Source organism: Pleurodeles waltl, chromosome 9 (assembly GCF_031143425.1).
Source record: "Pleurodeles waltl isolate 20211129_DDA chromosome 9, aPleWal1.hap1.20221129, whole genome shotgun sequence".
In the NCBI taxonomy this organism is placed as follows: Eukaryota; Metazoa; Chordata; class Amphibia; order Caudata; family Salamandridae; genus Pleurodeles; species Pleurodeles waltl.
In genome coordinates this window covers 377072585-377090327 of record NC_090448.1, presented here as the reverse complement: position 1 = coordinate 377090327, position 17743 = coordinate 377072585, and positions in this window count along the sequence as shown.

The following is a 17743-nucleotide window of genomic DNA, read 5'->3' as shown; positions in this document are numbered from 1 at the left end:
CTTTGGAGATGGGTATCCATGCTTTGGTGTTACATGCAGGGCTTGGGTGTGGAATGTGTGGTTTGTGATAATGGGACATATGTGAGGAGTTGGAGTGATGGGGTGAGGGCGAGGGTGGGGGTATGTGATAGCATGCAGGTGGGTGGGGGATGAAGTAGTGAAAGATCTGACCTACCAGAGTCCATTCCTCCAGCTACTCCTGCGAGGCCCACAGGATGCAGCATAGCCAAGACCTGCTCCTCCCATGTTGTGAGTTCTGGGGGAGGAGGTGGGGGTCCGCCGCCAGTCCTCTGAACTGCAATCTGGTGTCTTGAGACCACGGAACGCACCTTCCCCCGTAGATCGTTCCACCTCTTCCTGATGTCATCCCTAGTTCTTGGGTGCTGCCCTACTGCTTGCCCCTGTCCACTATTCTTCACCATAGCTCCATCTTCCTAGCTATGGTGGTGTGCTGCACCTGTGATCCGAATAGCTGTGGCTCTACCCGGATGATTTCCTCCACCATGACCCTGAGCTCCTCCTCAGAGAACCTGGGGTGTGTTTGCGGTGCCATGGGGTGGTGTGGGTGATGTGTGGGGTGGTGTGTGTTGTGATGTGTGTGGTGATATTTAGTGGTGTGTTGTGTGAGTTGCTTGGATGTAGTGTGAGTAATGGTGTTGAGTGCCTGTGTATGCTATTGTTCTTTCTAGTGGTGTCTCTCTCTCTGGCCTTCAGTCGCAATTGTGGTCGTAAGGATTTGTGGGTGATGTGGGTGTGTGTTTTATATTGTATTGGATGTGTGGGAGTGGTGTGTGTATGTGTATCAGGTGTGTGTATTTTGAATTGTCCAATGTGGTAGTGTTTTGTAAATGTGTGTGTATTTTGAGCGCGGTATGCCGCGGCGGTGTGTTGGCAATCTTCTGCACGGCAGTAAGCGACTTTTACCGCCAATGTTGTAATGACCCCCAATGTGTCCGGATCCATCCCTGTGAATCCAGTGTCTCTCTCCTTCTCTCATACATCCCCTTTCCCCTGGATGTTGCGGGGCCAACCATGTGTATTTAAGTGGGAGGCGTGCAGCGTTTAGGTGGAATTGGGAACAAGCAGCTTGGTCAAGATTGTGCCTCTGTGGGACTAACAGGTTAGGGCTTGATACTTGGTGGACCATGCCACCCGCTACCCAGAGGCAATCTCTCTGAGGACGGTGACTTCACCGGTGGTGACCAGAACCTTGATGGGGATCTTTACCCGTGACAGAGGCAATAACTTTATGTCTGCATACATGAAGTCCATGTGGGATGCGTGTGGTGTAACCTACATGTTCACCACACCCTGTCACTCTCAATCCAGTGGTCTCATTGAGAGGTTCAACAAGACCTTGAAGGGCATGATTACATGCCTACCTGAGGCCATGAGGCTTACGTGGGACGTCCTCTTGCCATGCTGTCTCCTTGCTTAGAGAGGACCCCTAGAGGGGGGTAGGGTTTAGTCCCTTTGAGCTTCTCTATGGCCACCCTGTCAAGGGCCCCTTAAGCATTGTCAAGGAGGGGTGAGAGAAAGCTCCAAGGAAACACCCCCACGATGTGGTCAGCTACATGTTGACCCTCCGCAACCAGATGCACCGCTTCTGGAAGAAGCCCGGAAGCAATCTTGAGGCCAGTCAAGAGGCAATGAAACATTTATACGACCAGAAGGCTACTCTGGTGGAGTTTCAACCTGGAGACAAAGCATGGGTCATGGAACCAGTAGAGCCCAGAGCTCTCCAGGATCGCTGGGCTGGCCCACGAGATAAAGGAACGTAAGGGGGAGGCAACTTACTTGGGGGTCCTCAAGACCCCTAGGAATCCCCTAGGGGTGTTCCATGTAAACAGACTAAAGCCTCAATTTGAGAGGTCTGAAGTCAGCATGCTCCTTGTAACCATTGTGACCAATGAGGGAATGGAGGAGAGTGAACCTCTCCCAGACCTCCTCTCTGCACGAGATAGTGAAGGGTCAGTAGAGGGTGTCAACATCTCCGACTCCCTAAACCTAGACCAGCGAGGTGACTGTTACCAGTTACTGGAACAGTACTCCTCTCTATTTTCTTTCACCCTTCGACTCACACATCTTTGTGTCCATGATATTGGCACTGGAGACAGTCCCCCTGTAAAGAACAACATTTACAAGTTGTCAGACAGGGTGCAGGCCAGCATCAAGGAAGAAGTTGCCAAAATGCTAGTATTAGGGGTGATTGAAACCTCTAACAGCCCTTGGTCCAGCCCAGTGGTGCTGGTACCTAAGGCTGCCACACCGGGCACCAAACCAAAACTTCAGTTCTGTGTAGACTACAGAGGTCTCAACTCAGTCATTAAAACTGACGCACACCCCATTCCCCGAGCTGATGAGCTCATTGACAGGCTAGGTGCTGCCTAATTCCTCAGTACCTTTGATTTAACATCATGGGTACTGGCAGATCACCTTGACTGAGGGGGCAAAAGAGAGTTCTGCATTCTCAACCCCTGAGGGACATTACCAGTTCCGGGTAATGCCTTTTTGCTTGAAGAATGCCACTGCTACCTTCCAAAGGTTGGTTAACAGGATCCTGGCTGGTAAGAAGGCATTCTGTGCCGCTTACTTAGACGATAATGCCATCTACCGGGCCTGCTGGGAGGAGCACCTGCTTCACCTTCAAGAGGTGCTCCAGGCCCTACAACAGTCAGGGCTGACAATCAAGGCCAGTAAATGCCAGATTGTGCAGGGTTCAGTTGTGTACTTGGGACATCTAGTAGGTGGTGGCAAGGTGCAGCCCCTCCAGGCCAATATTGAAACAGTCATGGCCTGGCTCCCACCTAGAACTCAAACTGAAGTGAGAGCCTTCCTAGGCCTCATTGCTTAAGAGATATGGCAACCTGGTGGCCCCCTTAACTAAGCTGAATTCCAAAAAGCAGCCCAGGTTGGTGATCTGGTCAGAGGCTTGTCACAAAGCCTTTGATTCTCTCAAGGAAGCCATGTACACAGCACCTGTGCTCAGGGCCCCTGATTACTCCTAGGATTTGACAGTGCTGATGGACGCTTCAGAGCATTTCATAAGGACAGTCTTAGCATATCTGAGTTAGGAGGGTCTAGAACATCCAGTAGCCTTCATTAGTAGGAGGTTACTTCCATGGGAACAGAGGTGGAGTGCCATTGAAAGAGAAGCATTTGCTGTGGTCTGAGAACTGAAGAAGCTGAGACCATACCTGTTTGGGACTCACTTCCGGGTTCAGACAGACCACAGGCCCTTCAAATGGCTCATGGAGATGAGGGGTGAAATCCTAAAGTCTTGAGGTGATCCATCTCCCTACAGGGAATGGACTTTACAGTGAAGCATCGCCCGGGGACTGACTACGCCAGTGCTGATGGTCTCTTCAGATCCTTCTGCCTTGGTGATGAGAGCTCACAAGGGGTTGGGTAGCTCTCCCCTCTTTCAGCTGGGGTGGAGGGGGCACATGTTAGACCTGAAAGCCATAGGGTGGTCTGCCCCAATTTTTGCCTGCCTCCCTCCATTTTTCTGACCCTGATTTTAGGACTCGGTGCTCTCCGTGTGCTCATGGCCTGTGAATTAAATGCTACTAGTGGACATGTAGCAAAACTCATAAATTTGATTTCCACTATTGTGAGGCCTGTTCCTCTCATACACTAACATTAGAACTACCCTCATATACTCTTAAGTGGTACATTCTAATCTGGAAGGAGTAGACATGTCTTGTTTGGTATTGCTAGAATGGTAATAGAAAGTCCTGCATACAGGCGAAGTTGGATTAAATATTACTATTTTAGAAACCCCACTTTTAGAAAGTGTGAATTTCTCTGCACTTACTGCCATCTGTGCCTTACCGCCTATCTCCAAGCCATGTCTGGCCTGTGCTGGTAGCCAGCTCCCCTAGTGCATTCCACCCAGACAGCCATAAACATAGGACACTCTGTCACATCTGCATTAATCTACATATTGAATGGGTCTTCCTGGGCAGGAAGGGTGGAGGTGCTTACGCTTACATTTCAAAGGCCAGTGGCCTACCTTCACACAAAGGACTGATAACCCCCCACAGGGATCCTGGCCGACAGGACTGGGAGGAAAAGGGAATGTGTGCATTTCAAAACCACTCTTTGAAGTTTTCCCCACTTCAAAAGCATTTTTGGTTATATAAACTGGGTCTCTAACCCAACCGAATCAGACACTTCTGGACCTATAACTGCACCCTGTCAGAGGAACTGTCTGGCTGCCCAGTGGACTCATCTGGACTACTTTGCTGAGAAGGACTGTTGCCCTGCTGGTCTCTGACTCTGCTGGAAGGACTCTGCTTTCCTCCTCAAGTGCTCTCCAAGGGCTTGCATTGAGCTTACCTCCTTTTTCTGAAGTCTCAGGGCCAACAAAGACTTGACCTCTTCAAGAAAATCCTTGTGTGTCGAAAATCGACACGACGCCTGCAGAAATCGACGTAAAGCCTGCATCGCGGCTGAGAAATTGCTGCACAGCTGGCTGCAACGACACAGCACCGACTTCCCGACTTGAAATGATACGCAGCACCTGCCTTGCAATGGAAAATTTGATGATTCGCCTGCCGGATCGAGGGCACCCCTACTGCTTCCAGCGCATCATGGTTTTTCAACGCATTGTCCCTGTGCGTCAAAATATCCCTGCATCGCAGTGAGGAACCAAAACTGCATGCCAGAAAAATGGTGCAGCCCCTTGCAGTGTAGAAAGAAACAATGCATTGTCTGTGACCCGCTGGAAAATCCAACACAACACCTTATATTCTATGCATTTCCTCCTCTGCGGTCTCCGTGTGTCGTTATTTTTTTTGCATCCCATGTACTTAGTGTAAAAAGAAACAGCTGTTGATTTGTAAGGATTGAGATTCTTTTAAACCTTTTTAGAGCGATATTTCAACTTGTGCTTATTGAACCTTTGTCATTTTGATCTTATTTTATTCAGATAAGTATTATCTACTTTTCTAAACCTGTGTGGTGTATTTTTGTGGTATTTCACTGTGTTACTGTATGATTTATTACACAAAGACTTTACACATTGCTTCTAAGTTAAGCCTGACTGCTCAGTGCCAAGCTACCAGAGGGTGGGCACAGGATAATTTAGATTGTGTTGTGACTTACCTTGACTAGGATGGTGGTCCCCATTTGGACAAGGGTGTATACCTCTGCCAAATAGAGACCCCATTTCTAATACTAAGGCACACACGTTTCCCTGGCCAAAGGAGGGAACCTCTGACACTAACATAATCAAACACATGAGGACAAACATATGGACCAAATACCTAGGGCAAAAGAAGGAGAAGAGAGAAGCACTTTTAGAACTATGGGCCATCTTCAAGGAGGCCAAAGCGATTATCCTATCCCACAGTCCGCACCTCCCCTGTCATATGCAGGGATGGAGGTGCTCTCCCTGATACCTGCTAGCCCCGCATTAGGTAATATCAATCCATCGGTCAAGGGAGCCGAAGGGTCCCCTACCGAACAACAAACTGTTAGACCCAGACATGGCCGTCTAATAGGCCAGGAGGCCCAAGCGATTCTAGCACCACCCCAGTTCAGTGCTATAACCCCCCCCCCCAAGTTCCATACCCCTGTCCATCGCAGTCAGTCCATCGAGCCCCAGCGGCACGTGGAACATGCATTCCCACTGGCTCCGGTGAACACACTCGAGTAACAGGGAGGTTCATAGCGGTCTTGATAACAACACAACTAGTGGGGATAAAGAAAGGGGTCCAGGTCCCCCAGAATCTGATGATGAGGAGGGAGCCACAGGGTATGCTCAGGTAGCCGAAAAAAACAACAGAAAGTAAGTTTATGGGCAAGTCCCGGCCAAAAAGAATAGCGCATTGCTCACAACGAAGGAGGCAGCCTAGATGGGATTTAGAGAAAAGATGCAAACTAAGGAGAGAGAGCTTGCACCTTGGAAGCATAACAAGAAAGTAGAGCAGGGTGCCCTCCACCTGAGGAGAGCAGGAGTTCACGGAAAAGTCTGAGGCAGAACTAGAGGAGAGGCTTTTGGCTGGGAGTGTAGGAGAGGGGCTGAGCAGGAAATAAGAGACCAAGGTGGCCTGGTGCACATTCAACTTATACCCAGGAGAACCAAGGTGGCACCTTTATGTGTAATTGAGGAGAGCAGCAACGAAGATGTCCACTGCTTCTCCTGTACGCGAAGGGCAGACAAACTAACCCCAAGAGAGATAGTGGCCAGAGAGGAAGGAGAGATCTTTGTGCAGCCATTTTGTCACCTGCTAGGCAGCTGGACCAAGGGAAGAGACCAGCACGATAGACCCTGGCCAGAGGAGAGATCCTTCTAAATAGATACCCCGAGTGGGGCCACCTTTCTGTGCCTCACTAAACATTGCACGAATAAAGTAGGCAAGAAACACGCCTAAAAGAAAGGACCATCACATTTTAATCAACTACATCATTAATCAAAACAGTATCAACTGCACTGTGAACTTTTGTCTCGAACTGTACCACATCCATAATCCCAATGTGATCAAGAACTGTGAACCACACCACAAATCTTTTGAACTGTTAAAACTAAGAAGCTCCCACCAGAGGACTACAGATATTTTCCTTCGGTTATCTTGAGATCTACAATGATCTATAAGTTATGTATTGTTTTACATTCGAATCCCTATGTTTACTAGGGGTGCTGCTGCATTCATTGATTGCCAAAGAACGTCCTAGTCTAATGGAGTCTGTCTAGAAATTGTCACTGCGCTTTCATCGGGACCTCTTCCATGTCACCCATAATTACACCGCACCCAACACTAGCATTGTACACGTGCTACACAGAGCCCTTTTACACACCACACGGTATTAGCACATGATCACAGTGGGCTCTAAGACAACCGCTGGGTCATGTTACATCTGTTCACTGATAGGCGCACACTAGTCCCAAGGCTTTACTTGTCCCAAGAAGTAGCCCCTAAAAAAGCAAAATGCCTTCTCCACCTATAGCTATGTAGGATTAGGGCCACAATACAATCCAACAGAATAAAACCACATAGAGTAGTAGTGAATCTGACCCTATACGAAACCATTCCCACAGCACTGTACCTTTTCACTGAGCCTAGCGATATTCAAACGGAGCTAGATAGGATGCTCAAGAGGGGTACCATAGGGGAGAATACTGTTTGAGTTCGAGACTTTCCAGAAAACAGGTTCTTAGAGGTAGCAAAACCACCAAACCAGTGCACAAACACGTCCTCTCCCACTTCCATCTGTGGATCCAGGGTGGCCCTTACTGTGTCTGGACTGTCTTCTTTAACAAAAAGTTGGCCCCAGATATGGAGTTTCAGTGTATGACCACCCACCTCAATGATGCGAAGATAAATGAGTCTCGTAGGGAAGGGTTGAATATCAGCATTGATACCCCACGTCAGGAAATCTTGGATACTGAGATAGATATACATGGATACTCACACTGTATTCCTTGTGTTTCAGAGGTAAAGGAACAATTTCACTGGGAATAAATGAGAACTGTGGCATAGTTCTGCCCATTCCGGACATGCAGTGGGGTACCTCCACGCTGATGGACACTTACTGGCTATGTAACAAGTTTGCCTACACTTAGCTCGTCCCCGCATAGTGTGTTCTGTGCTCCTCCGTCACCATACAAACCCTGACACTGGTCATTCCCGGAGACGACTGTTTCATCAGGCTCAATAAAAAAGAACTGCTGATTATTTGGATGGGCTCAATACAAGGATATTCCAGAAGAATTCAGACTGTTTACTGATGCACGAATATCAGCGGGAGGATCCATATCCTTCTTCACAGTGCAGACAAAAGCAAACACCCGCTGGTTACAAATAACCAGGCGGTAAATGCTCAAGATGATGAAAAGTACTTAACTCGCCCCTAATTCAATCAAGGAAGAACTGAGAGCCATCTGCCTCATGGTAATGCAACATCGATATATGTTGGACCTAATGACTGCACTGGAGGGTGGAGTGTGTATTAAGATTGGTGCATCCTGCTGTACGTTTTTACCAGGCAACCGCATGGACAATGGACTCTTAATCTTGCCATCCAAAGATTGCACTGTTTGTAAAGAGACATGCGTGAGGAGGGAGATGCCCCTGAGCAGGAGTGGTTCACAAAGTGGTTCTCTTGGCTTTCCCAGTGGCTGATCAGTCCGTGCACATCATTGTTGCCCGTTTTTCTGGTATTATTGTTTTTGTGTGGTTTCCTCCAGGTGGGGGCTTCGTGCCATAAAAATGCAGACCTCAAATTAGGTAGAATGCAAGTAGCCAAAGAAGTAGGAATAGTCAAAACTGAAGCTCCCAATAATGCGACTGTCATGAAGTATGGGTTAGATGTTGTAGTTGACAGTTCAACTAGAGGGGAGAATGTTAATATTGAAAAAATCGATGTTGATGCATACAATGATACCTGCATACATAAGAACTAAATGGCATCACTACTGTCGAATTCACCCATCATGAACTCTCTGTCAATCCTGGCTCAAAAGTAAGTGGTCAGGTAGGCTCTGAGACCTAGGCCTGAGGTTACTGATTTAAAGGCCAAAGGTGGGGCAGCACATAGTTGGCAGACAAACGTGCGAACAAGAAACTCAGATGAATCCCACAGATAGGTGCAGCAACACCAAAATGGTCCCAGGAGATTGGCCCCAATAAAGCACACACGACCAGAGAGGCACACACATTCCCAACACACCATAAAGTCCGATTTCACTTGTAGTTAGGAACACATAGCCAATCAGAACAAATGCACAAACAGCAACACACAGCAATCACATGCCTCTCAAGCTGGACAGCTGGGCACATTACCCATTGGCCCCCCATTGTGTCCACACAAGGTGGAGGCCCACCTGCATTTGTCATTAGGACCTTATTTATGACTCCAAGACAACGCCTCACATTCTTGACCAAAAAAAAAATGTTTCAATTGTTTTATGGTACTCAGTGAAATGTACAAAACACCGCCCAGATCACCTGTACCTTGAGAACAGTCCTCAGACACCGTTTCTGTTACCGTTCTCCCTGCCATATTCTTTAGTTAAACAAACTGTTCCTGCTTTGCCATATGCCTCTTGTCTTTAGTTTTTTCAGTGTAAATTCACAAGCAACAGTTAGAGTCTCCACCAGAAGGAGTTTTAGAGTCTCCACCAGAAGGAGCATTAACAAAGGTTAGTAACTTGTTGATCTGTTATAAAGTGCAGAGAAATGGCAAAATAATAGCGTGTGCTCCTAATCCTGTAGGGTTAGGGTGGTAAAGTAAATAAGGTACTGAAAGTGAAACAATTGCTAACTGTCCCATTAGATAGAGACTACTAGCCGCAGATTCCTTACCTTAGAATATTCCCCAGGCATCAGACTAGTTCCAGAAAAATGGTGAGCAGTACCCATGTGAGCTGGTAGGTGGGGTCATTCGGCTTCGGTTGGCGTTGTCTGTGCCTGAAGTGATGTGCGCCGTGCCTGTGTAGGCACCATCCTAGTATCCTGGCATCAGTTCTTTTCTTTCCTTGTTAGTCAGAGCCGATCTGGAAAGCTACACCCACTCACTTTTTGACTGACCTTTGAGCTTTGTCTCCTGCTGTGTAGGCTGTCCAACAGAAAGGCAGGGTTTAAACCATGCTGTGCCTGTCACCAGCAGATGTTGGTGACTTACCCACACCTGGTTTGCCTCAAGTGTCTTTAGCACAACCACTACGTCAGGACATGCAAGGATCGCTGTTCCATGTAGTTTAAACATTCCTTTAAGCTTCTCACTGCCCATCGTCGAACGACTCGGAGATGCTTGAGATCTCCGTCGCAAGGAAGATCCCTTGATCATTCATGAAGTTGAACCCGGCGATCGTCATACCTCTGCAAGCCGTCATGGAAATAAGGTGAGTCCCACAAGAAAAAGAAGAAGTAGAAGAGGTCTTTGTCTTCAACGTGCAAGTCTTAGGATGAGTCGCCGGGCCTTCTTCACTTGAAAACTAGCTCTGTGGAGGAGTCTTCTCCTGGGTCGTGTCCGTGCCTCCCTGAGTTTCTGGGAGTTGCAGTGACCCCCAATTAAAAGAATTATATGAGGCTGTGAACCTCATTTTTGGGCTGCCTGACTTCTCTGTAGCACCCTCAGGTCCAACAGGTCCAAGAGAGGCCTCTTCTGGTCTTTTGCCGGTGGGTTCGCCCTTTGTGCCAGTCAAGCACCAGGTATCCATTGAGGGATCCAGGGAATCACTGGCTTAGCAGCCTTGATCTTCCCTGGTGCTTTCTCAAATGCCCATGCCCCAAGCACAGCCAACGCCCAGCGGTGGCGCCGTCCCCATCATCATTCCCAACTCTGATATGGAGCTGGATAGCCGTCATCCAACACTAGCTCTGGAGCCAACCAGGGGCAGAACCCCCCTATATCAGAGTGGCTTATTTCTATGACAGGCCTTGATTGGGTGATGAGTAGGAGGGATCTGGGACTCTTATAATTACCAGACCAGAATATACTGAGGACACCTGGTATGAGGATCTGGCGGATGCCAGTGGTCAGTTGCCCCTCGTCAACCCCAGTATTTCATCCCTCTCTTTCGTGGCCACAGAATGGGCTTCCAACTGCATCTCTACACTCCCAGCCACCACAGCCAGCAAGATTTGCAATACTTTGACCGCAGAGGACACGGTTTCCACAGACTATGTGGGACAGGCAGCCATATGCCGGCCAGTTCACCACCCTGCAGCAGCCTTCAAACTGCTTTAGTTTGCCCTCTGACCATCATTCAATCAGGGGAAGGCTAGTATAGGTGTTCATGGAGAACAATACTGTCATGTGGTACTGCAACAAACAGGGCAGAGTGAGGTTGTTGACCCTTTATCAAAAGGCTCAGTGCCTCTGTACATAGCTGAAGCACCAGAGCATTTCCCTAGTGGTTCTGCATCTGACGGGCTCTCTCAGTGCCAGAACGAATGAACTCAGACGTTGGTGCCTAGCATATCATGAATGGCATTTCCACCCGGAGGTGATGCAAGGTCTCTTTCAAGAGTGGGGAGAACTTTGGTTAGATCTGTTCACCTCTGCCAAGAACATTCAATATCAGCAGTTTTGTGCACTGGAGTTTCCAAGGCTGCTCTTGCACAGAGACACTTCTTGAGTGGATCTCCGACCTCCTGTATGCATTTCTGCCAATACCACTCCTGCCCGTAGTTCCCATAAAGATCAGAAATGACTGGGCTCAAGCCATGCTTGTGGGTCTGGATTGGGCACGGAGAGTCTGGTATCTAGAGCTGTTGAGTATTAGCATTGGTCCTCCGATCAGGCTGCCTCTTTAGGAGAATCGTCTGTCGCAGCAAGAGGGCAGGATCTTGCAGCTGCGCCTGAAAACACTTCATCTTCATGTGTGGAGATTGAGCGGTGAGAGATGACATTTTTTGACCTTCCACCCGAAGTCTGCAATGTTATACTGCCAGCTAGGCATCCCTTCACCAAGACGATAAACGCCTGCTATTGGCATGAGTTTGTGCCATGGTTTGAACCTCTGTCCGCACCCCTTTCTCAGCTTCTCTTATTTATTTTCTCCTTGGCCCAGCAGAGCTCTCCTCTGGGCACATTAAAAGGTTACCTTTCTGCAATGTCTACATTTCTGCAGTTGCCAGATATCTCTTTTCAAATACCCTATTAAACATATATCCTTAAAAGGTCTCCAACACATGTTCCCATCAGAGCCTTTTATTATGCCCTAGTCGGACCTAAATCTGCTTGTTACTTTTCTTATGTGCACTCCCTTTAAGCTGCTCCACAACTACCCATTCAGACTTTTCACCATCAAAATAGCCTTTCTGGTGGTGATAACATCTTCTCAGAGAGTCAGAGAGCTACAGGGACTCTCTGCACATCTTCCATACATCACTTTCTTCCCTGACAAACTAGTTCTTCAAACTAGGGTATCTTTCTTACCAAAAGTGGTTAGCCCTTTTCATGTAGACGGATCCATCCTTCTGCCTACCATTTACGCTCCACCTCGACCCTCCAAAGAAGAGGAGCGACTCCATTGGCTGGACCCAAAATAAGCATTGTTGTTCTACCGTGATCACACTCATGAGTTCTGGGTGAATGGTCAACTCTTCGCTAGGTACGTCAGAGCTAAGAGAGGGATGGTGGTGCAGGCTCGGACCATCTCCTGATGCAGTTCTCTGCATCAAAATCTGCTATGCACTGGCTGAAAAGCAACCCCCAGAGGATTTGCGCACTCATTTTCCCAATGCCAAAGCTGCAACCACTGTGTTAGCTCGCTGAGGTCCTGTCCTGGATATGTCAGGCAGCAACGTGGACTTCTTTACATATATTTATTAAGCACCACTGTCTAGACAGTCAGGTCCGGCAAGACGGTCTTTCTGCCTGTTCGGTCCTATAGGAATTCTTAAAATAATCCGTATTGCAGCCCCGCCTCCGGGGAGTAATTGTTTGGGTATTTATTCTAAGGTAAGAAATCTACAGCTAGAAGTTTCTCTCCGATAAACAAGTTACTTATCTTCAGTAACAACCTTTTCTGGTAGAGACTCTAGATTCCTTACTGATCCAACCATTCTCCAAGCTCAGGGACTGGATTCCAGAGCTAAGGATTTATAACTATAAGGACCATAGAATTACCCACCTGTGGTCAATGTTCTATGAGGCACACAGCTTCCGGCATAAAAAGTCACAAAAGAAACTGACAGCACTCTGGGCTGGAGCCTTATAGACACAGCACACGTCACTTCTGACCCGGATGATGCCGAAGATGCCATGTGGAGTCGAACAACACCTCCTACAGATGTGCGGGGTACTGCTCCACAAACGTTTGCAGATCCAGTCTGATGGAACTTGTTTATCTAGTAGAGACTTCTAGCTGCAGGGTCCCTACTTTTGAATTCTCCTTGGGCGTCAGATTGGATCCGGAAGATTTGTATGAGCAGTACCTCTGCGTGCCTGTAGGTGGAGTCGATCGGCTCTGCATCTGTCGGCAGCTGCACTGAATATGACATTGAGATATATATGTATGTACATATGCAGGATTTCTATATTGTGAACCTAGCCAAAAGGCAGGGGAGTCAAGTCTTAATATCAAAGACAGTTTACAGTTGAGGGCATACGTTTAGGGTGATCAAACCTTATTGCGGTCTGATTTCTTGAATCTGCACTTGAATTGTGTTGCTGTGTGTTTGGTAAGATGCCTTGTTTGCGTACATGTTAAATATATTCTGAGAAACTGAGTGTCCTACGTCATCATTTTAAATAGCGTTCTGACGTGTCAGGGAAACCATAATTAATGATAGCGACTTTTGTATTGTAAGATTAACGTCAATCGTTTGTAGTGAGAGACAAGTGACATAATCATAGCAGATTACCAGTTTGCAATACAAAACATATATTATTAACAGTCAGTTGTCACATAGGGCCTGATTACAACTTTGGCGGAGGGGGTTAATCCGTCCCAAATGTGAGGGATATCCCGCCCGCCGTATTACGAGTCCATTATATCCTATGGAACTCGTAATACGGCGGGCAGGATATCCGTCACATTTGGGACGGATTAACCACCTCTGCCAAAGTTGTAATCAGTCCCTAAATGTTGAATTTGAAACCATAAGTATGAAAACATGAAAGAAAAAATTAAGAAAAACAATTGTTATCCCCGGATCCCCACCATGTCGTATTAGAGTGATGCACAATATTCAATTCACTCATACAGATCAGCAAGTTACAATGAAAGTCATGTAGAACGTTTTTGGACCTAACACTGATATATTATTGTGCCATTCTGAGGAGGAGCCACAGCTAGCAGGATCCCACTACTTGTAGAAAATATGATGTGTAACGGATATTTGTTTTTTTACATTTGATATGTTAAAAAACACATTGTTTTAGGTGACCATAGACAATAATGTATATATAGGTTGTATGATGAAATCCCGCATGCATTTACAACGCAGTCCCTAGTCTGACTGCGACGGTACCACACATTACTTTACCACTCAAGTAATTAAAATGACTTGCCTTAGGGGGTGCTGGACTTTGGAATAGTATAAATTACTATTCCAGCTGCAATCTGTGCAACAGTAGGGAAGATGTTGGACTTAAAAATCCAACACCAGTCCAACAACGTGCACCCTAAAGCATGTTGTTGTTACAAATTGCATGGTAAAGTAATGCGTGGTAACGTCACAGGTAAATGCAGGTCGTCGTTGTGACTGCGGGATAAGGATGTTTCCAATATATCATAGTCTTTATGAAGGCCTTTACAAGCTGTGCCCAATTTTATTATCCAGGCACTTTCATGATTTCTCTGCCCCAGAAATGTCTTTTCTATTGATTCTTTTTTTGTTCTAGTGCAAAGAACTTGAAGACTTTGTGGGGTGTTTGGAATCCATGATAATGTTTGGCTAGTGGCCTACTTTACTCATTATGTAGACATTGTATTAGTGTTCTTGGGTTATTTTCTTAAGTAATGTGTAATTCTGCCAATATACAGCAATGTAACATTAATGTTAAGAATAGTATCAAGAATACGTAGAAGAATTTGGCCCATATTTAGGAAAAATGGTGCACAACGCAGATGTGCGTCATTTTTTTTTTAACGCCGGCTAATGCCATTCCTTAAAGCCATCCGTGTGCCATATTTATGAAATGACGCACAATGGCACTAAGGAATGGCTAACGGAAACAAATATTACGCTAGCCGGTGAGGGGGGGCATTAGGGGAAATGTAGCTAGTGGGTCAGTAATGACGTTAGGCTGGTTAGCTGCAAAAATTCTGCCGCTATTCAGCCTAGCGTCATTTTTTGACGCACAAGCAACCCAAAAAGGACTCCTGTCCAAGTATAGACAGGAGTCATGCTCACCTCCCAGTGTCCACCACAGGGGACCAGTGTCCCGTAGGTAATCCCTATATACCAAGTGCTAGGCATGGGGCCCCATGTAAGGGGCCCCCAGTGGCACACCACATGCATACACAAACACTTACCTGCAACTTACCTAAGATGGGCTCCCTCCTCCAGTAATGTCTCTGTGGTGGTGTTGCTGGGGCTTGGGGTGGGCATCTTTGTGTCCATTCCATGGTGTTTCCCCATGGAAATGGACCTACCTGCACTGTTAACGCCTGATCTGACCCAGGGGTCAAATAATGGTGCTAAGCGGCCTTAGCTCCATTATTTAGGCCCGCCTCCCACCCATGTGATGTTTCTGCGCCTGGAGTTAAATAGGGCGTTGGGGGGCTAGTGTCATTTTTAGGACGGGAATGCCTGCCTTGCATCTCATTGTCGCAAGGTGAGTTTGTGCATCCTAGAAATGGCGCTAACTCTATTATGTTGACGCTAGACGTGTCTAGAGTCAAAATATAAATATGGAGTCATGTTAGCGCCGCTTTAGCGCCAAAATAAATGGCGCTAAGTCGGCGCTTGTAGGAAACTACCCTCTTTTTGGCATGTTACCCCCAATTTCTGCCTGATGTCAGTGTGTTTTTGACTGTGTCACTGGGATTCTGCTAGTCAAGGACCCCAGTGTTTATGGTTTATGGCCTGCTTGTCAGTATGTTTCACTGTTTTCTAAATTGTCACTGGAGTCCTGCTAATCAGGACCCCAGTGCTCATGCTCTCTCTGCTTCCAAATTTGTCCTTACATACTGGTAACTCAGTTTTCCCTCCAAATTGGCATACTGGTCACCCCTTATAAGTCCCTATTATATGGTACCTAGGTATCCAGGGCATTGGGGTTCCAGAGGATCCCTATGGGCTGCAGCATTTCTTTTGCCACCCATAGGGAGCCATGCAAAGGCTTCTACAGGACTGCCATTGCAGCGTGTGTGAAATAGTGCATGCACTATTTCACAGCCATTTTCACTGCACCAGGTCACTTAAAAGTCACCTGTATATCAGGTCTTCCAACCCTGAAGGCTGGATGCAAAGTACCTGTGTGTGAGGGCACCCCTGCAGTAGCAGAGGGGCCCCCACATTGTCCAGGCCCATTTTCCTGGACTTTGTGAGTGCGGGGATGCCATTTTACACGTGCACTGTTCATAGGTCAATACCTATGTCCAGCTTCACAATGGTAACCCCGAATATGGCCCTGTAAGGTGTCTAACAACTGGGAATTGTACCCCTATACTGATTCATGTATTGGCTGCACAATCCCATGCACTCTGTGGGCTCCACATTGGACCCCAAGTACTGCCATATCAATGTTCTGAGGTTTTCCAGTCAGCCCCAGCTGCTGCCACCTCACAGACAGGTTTCTGCCCTCCTGTTGCTTGAGCAGCTCAAGCCCCAGAAGGCGAAACAAAGGATTTCCTTTGGGGGAGGGATGTTACAGCCTCTCCCTTTGGAAATAGGTGTTACAGGCCTGGGAGGGGTAACCTCCCAGAGCCTCTGGAAATGCTTTGACGGGCACAGATGGTGCCCTCCTTGCATAATCCAGTCTACGCCAGTTCAGGGACCCACAGTCCCTGCTCTGGCACGAAACTGGACCAAGGAAAGGGGAGTGACCACTCCCCTGTCCGTCACCACCCAAGGGGTGGTGCCCAGAGCTCCTCCAGAGTGCTCCTGGGTTTTGCCATCTTAGATTCCAAGGTGGTGGGGCTCTTTGGGAGCATCTAAGTGGCCAGTACAAGCAGGTGACGCCAGAGACCCCTCCTGATAGGTTCTTACCTGGTTAGGTGACCAATCCCCCTTTCAGGGCTATTTAGGATCTTTCCTCTGGGTGTTTCTTCAGATTCGGATTGGAAGACTTCAGCGGGAATCCTCTGCATCCTTTACTTCATCTTCTACTGATGGAACAGCGGCTGACTGCTCCAGGAACTCTATAAAACTGCAACAAAGAAGCAAAGATGACTTCTGCAACATTGCAACTTCAGCTCCTGCCAGCGACTGCAACAGTTGCCAGGTTGTGCATCCTCTGAGGACTGTCTGTCTTCAGCCTGCATCAGAAGAACCAAAGGAATCTCCAGTGGAGTGACGGAGACACCTTCCTGCTTCAGCAGGCACCTCCCTGCAGCGACCACCGGTGGCATGGGTCCCCTCTCCAGACGACAAGCGTGGATCCAGCAACACAGGTGGTGGACTAAAGTGACCCTGACAGTCCTACAGTCCAGCTGTCCAACTTTGGTGGAGGTAAGAGCTTGCCCCCCCCATGCAACACAGTACCCCCATGCACCACGTGTCTTGCAGTTGTCAAGGCTTGTGTGCGACCTTCCAAGAAGTTCTTTGTGCACAGCACAGTTTAGGCTCCCACACTCTATCCTGTGATGCTCAGCTTCCTGAGTGGTTCTCCTGCGGCGTGGAATCCCTCTGTGTCATGCTGCGTGGGTCTCCATTTGCACCTTCTTTGTCCCTATGCTGTGGGACTCCTGTGTGCGCTGCCTGGTCTTCTGAGGGCTCTCTGAATTGCCGAGAGCCCCCTCTGCCTCCTCCTCTTGGGTAGAGGCCACCAGGTGCCTCCAGGTCCTGGGCAGTGCCATTTTCCGCTAACTGCGAGCTTTGCGTGTGCCAAGGCTTGTATGCTGGATCCAGCGACGCAAACCAGACTGCATTCATCCACCCGGCGTGGGACATCTTCTGCACCAACCAGGAACCCGCATCTGTCTTCTTGGGTTCATAACTGACTTTGGGGGTTATTCTAACTTTGGAGGAGGTGTTAATCCGTCCCAAAAGTGACGGAAAAGTGACGGATTTACCACCAGCCGTATTACGAGTCCATTATATCCTATGGAACTCGTAATACGGCTGGTGGTATATCCGTCACTTTACCGTCACTTTTGGGACGGATTAACACTCCT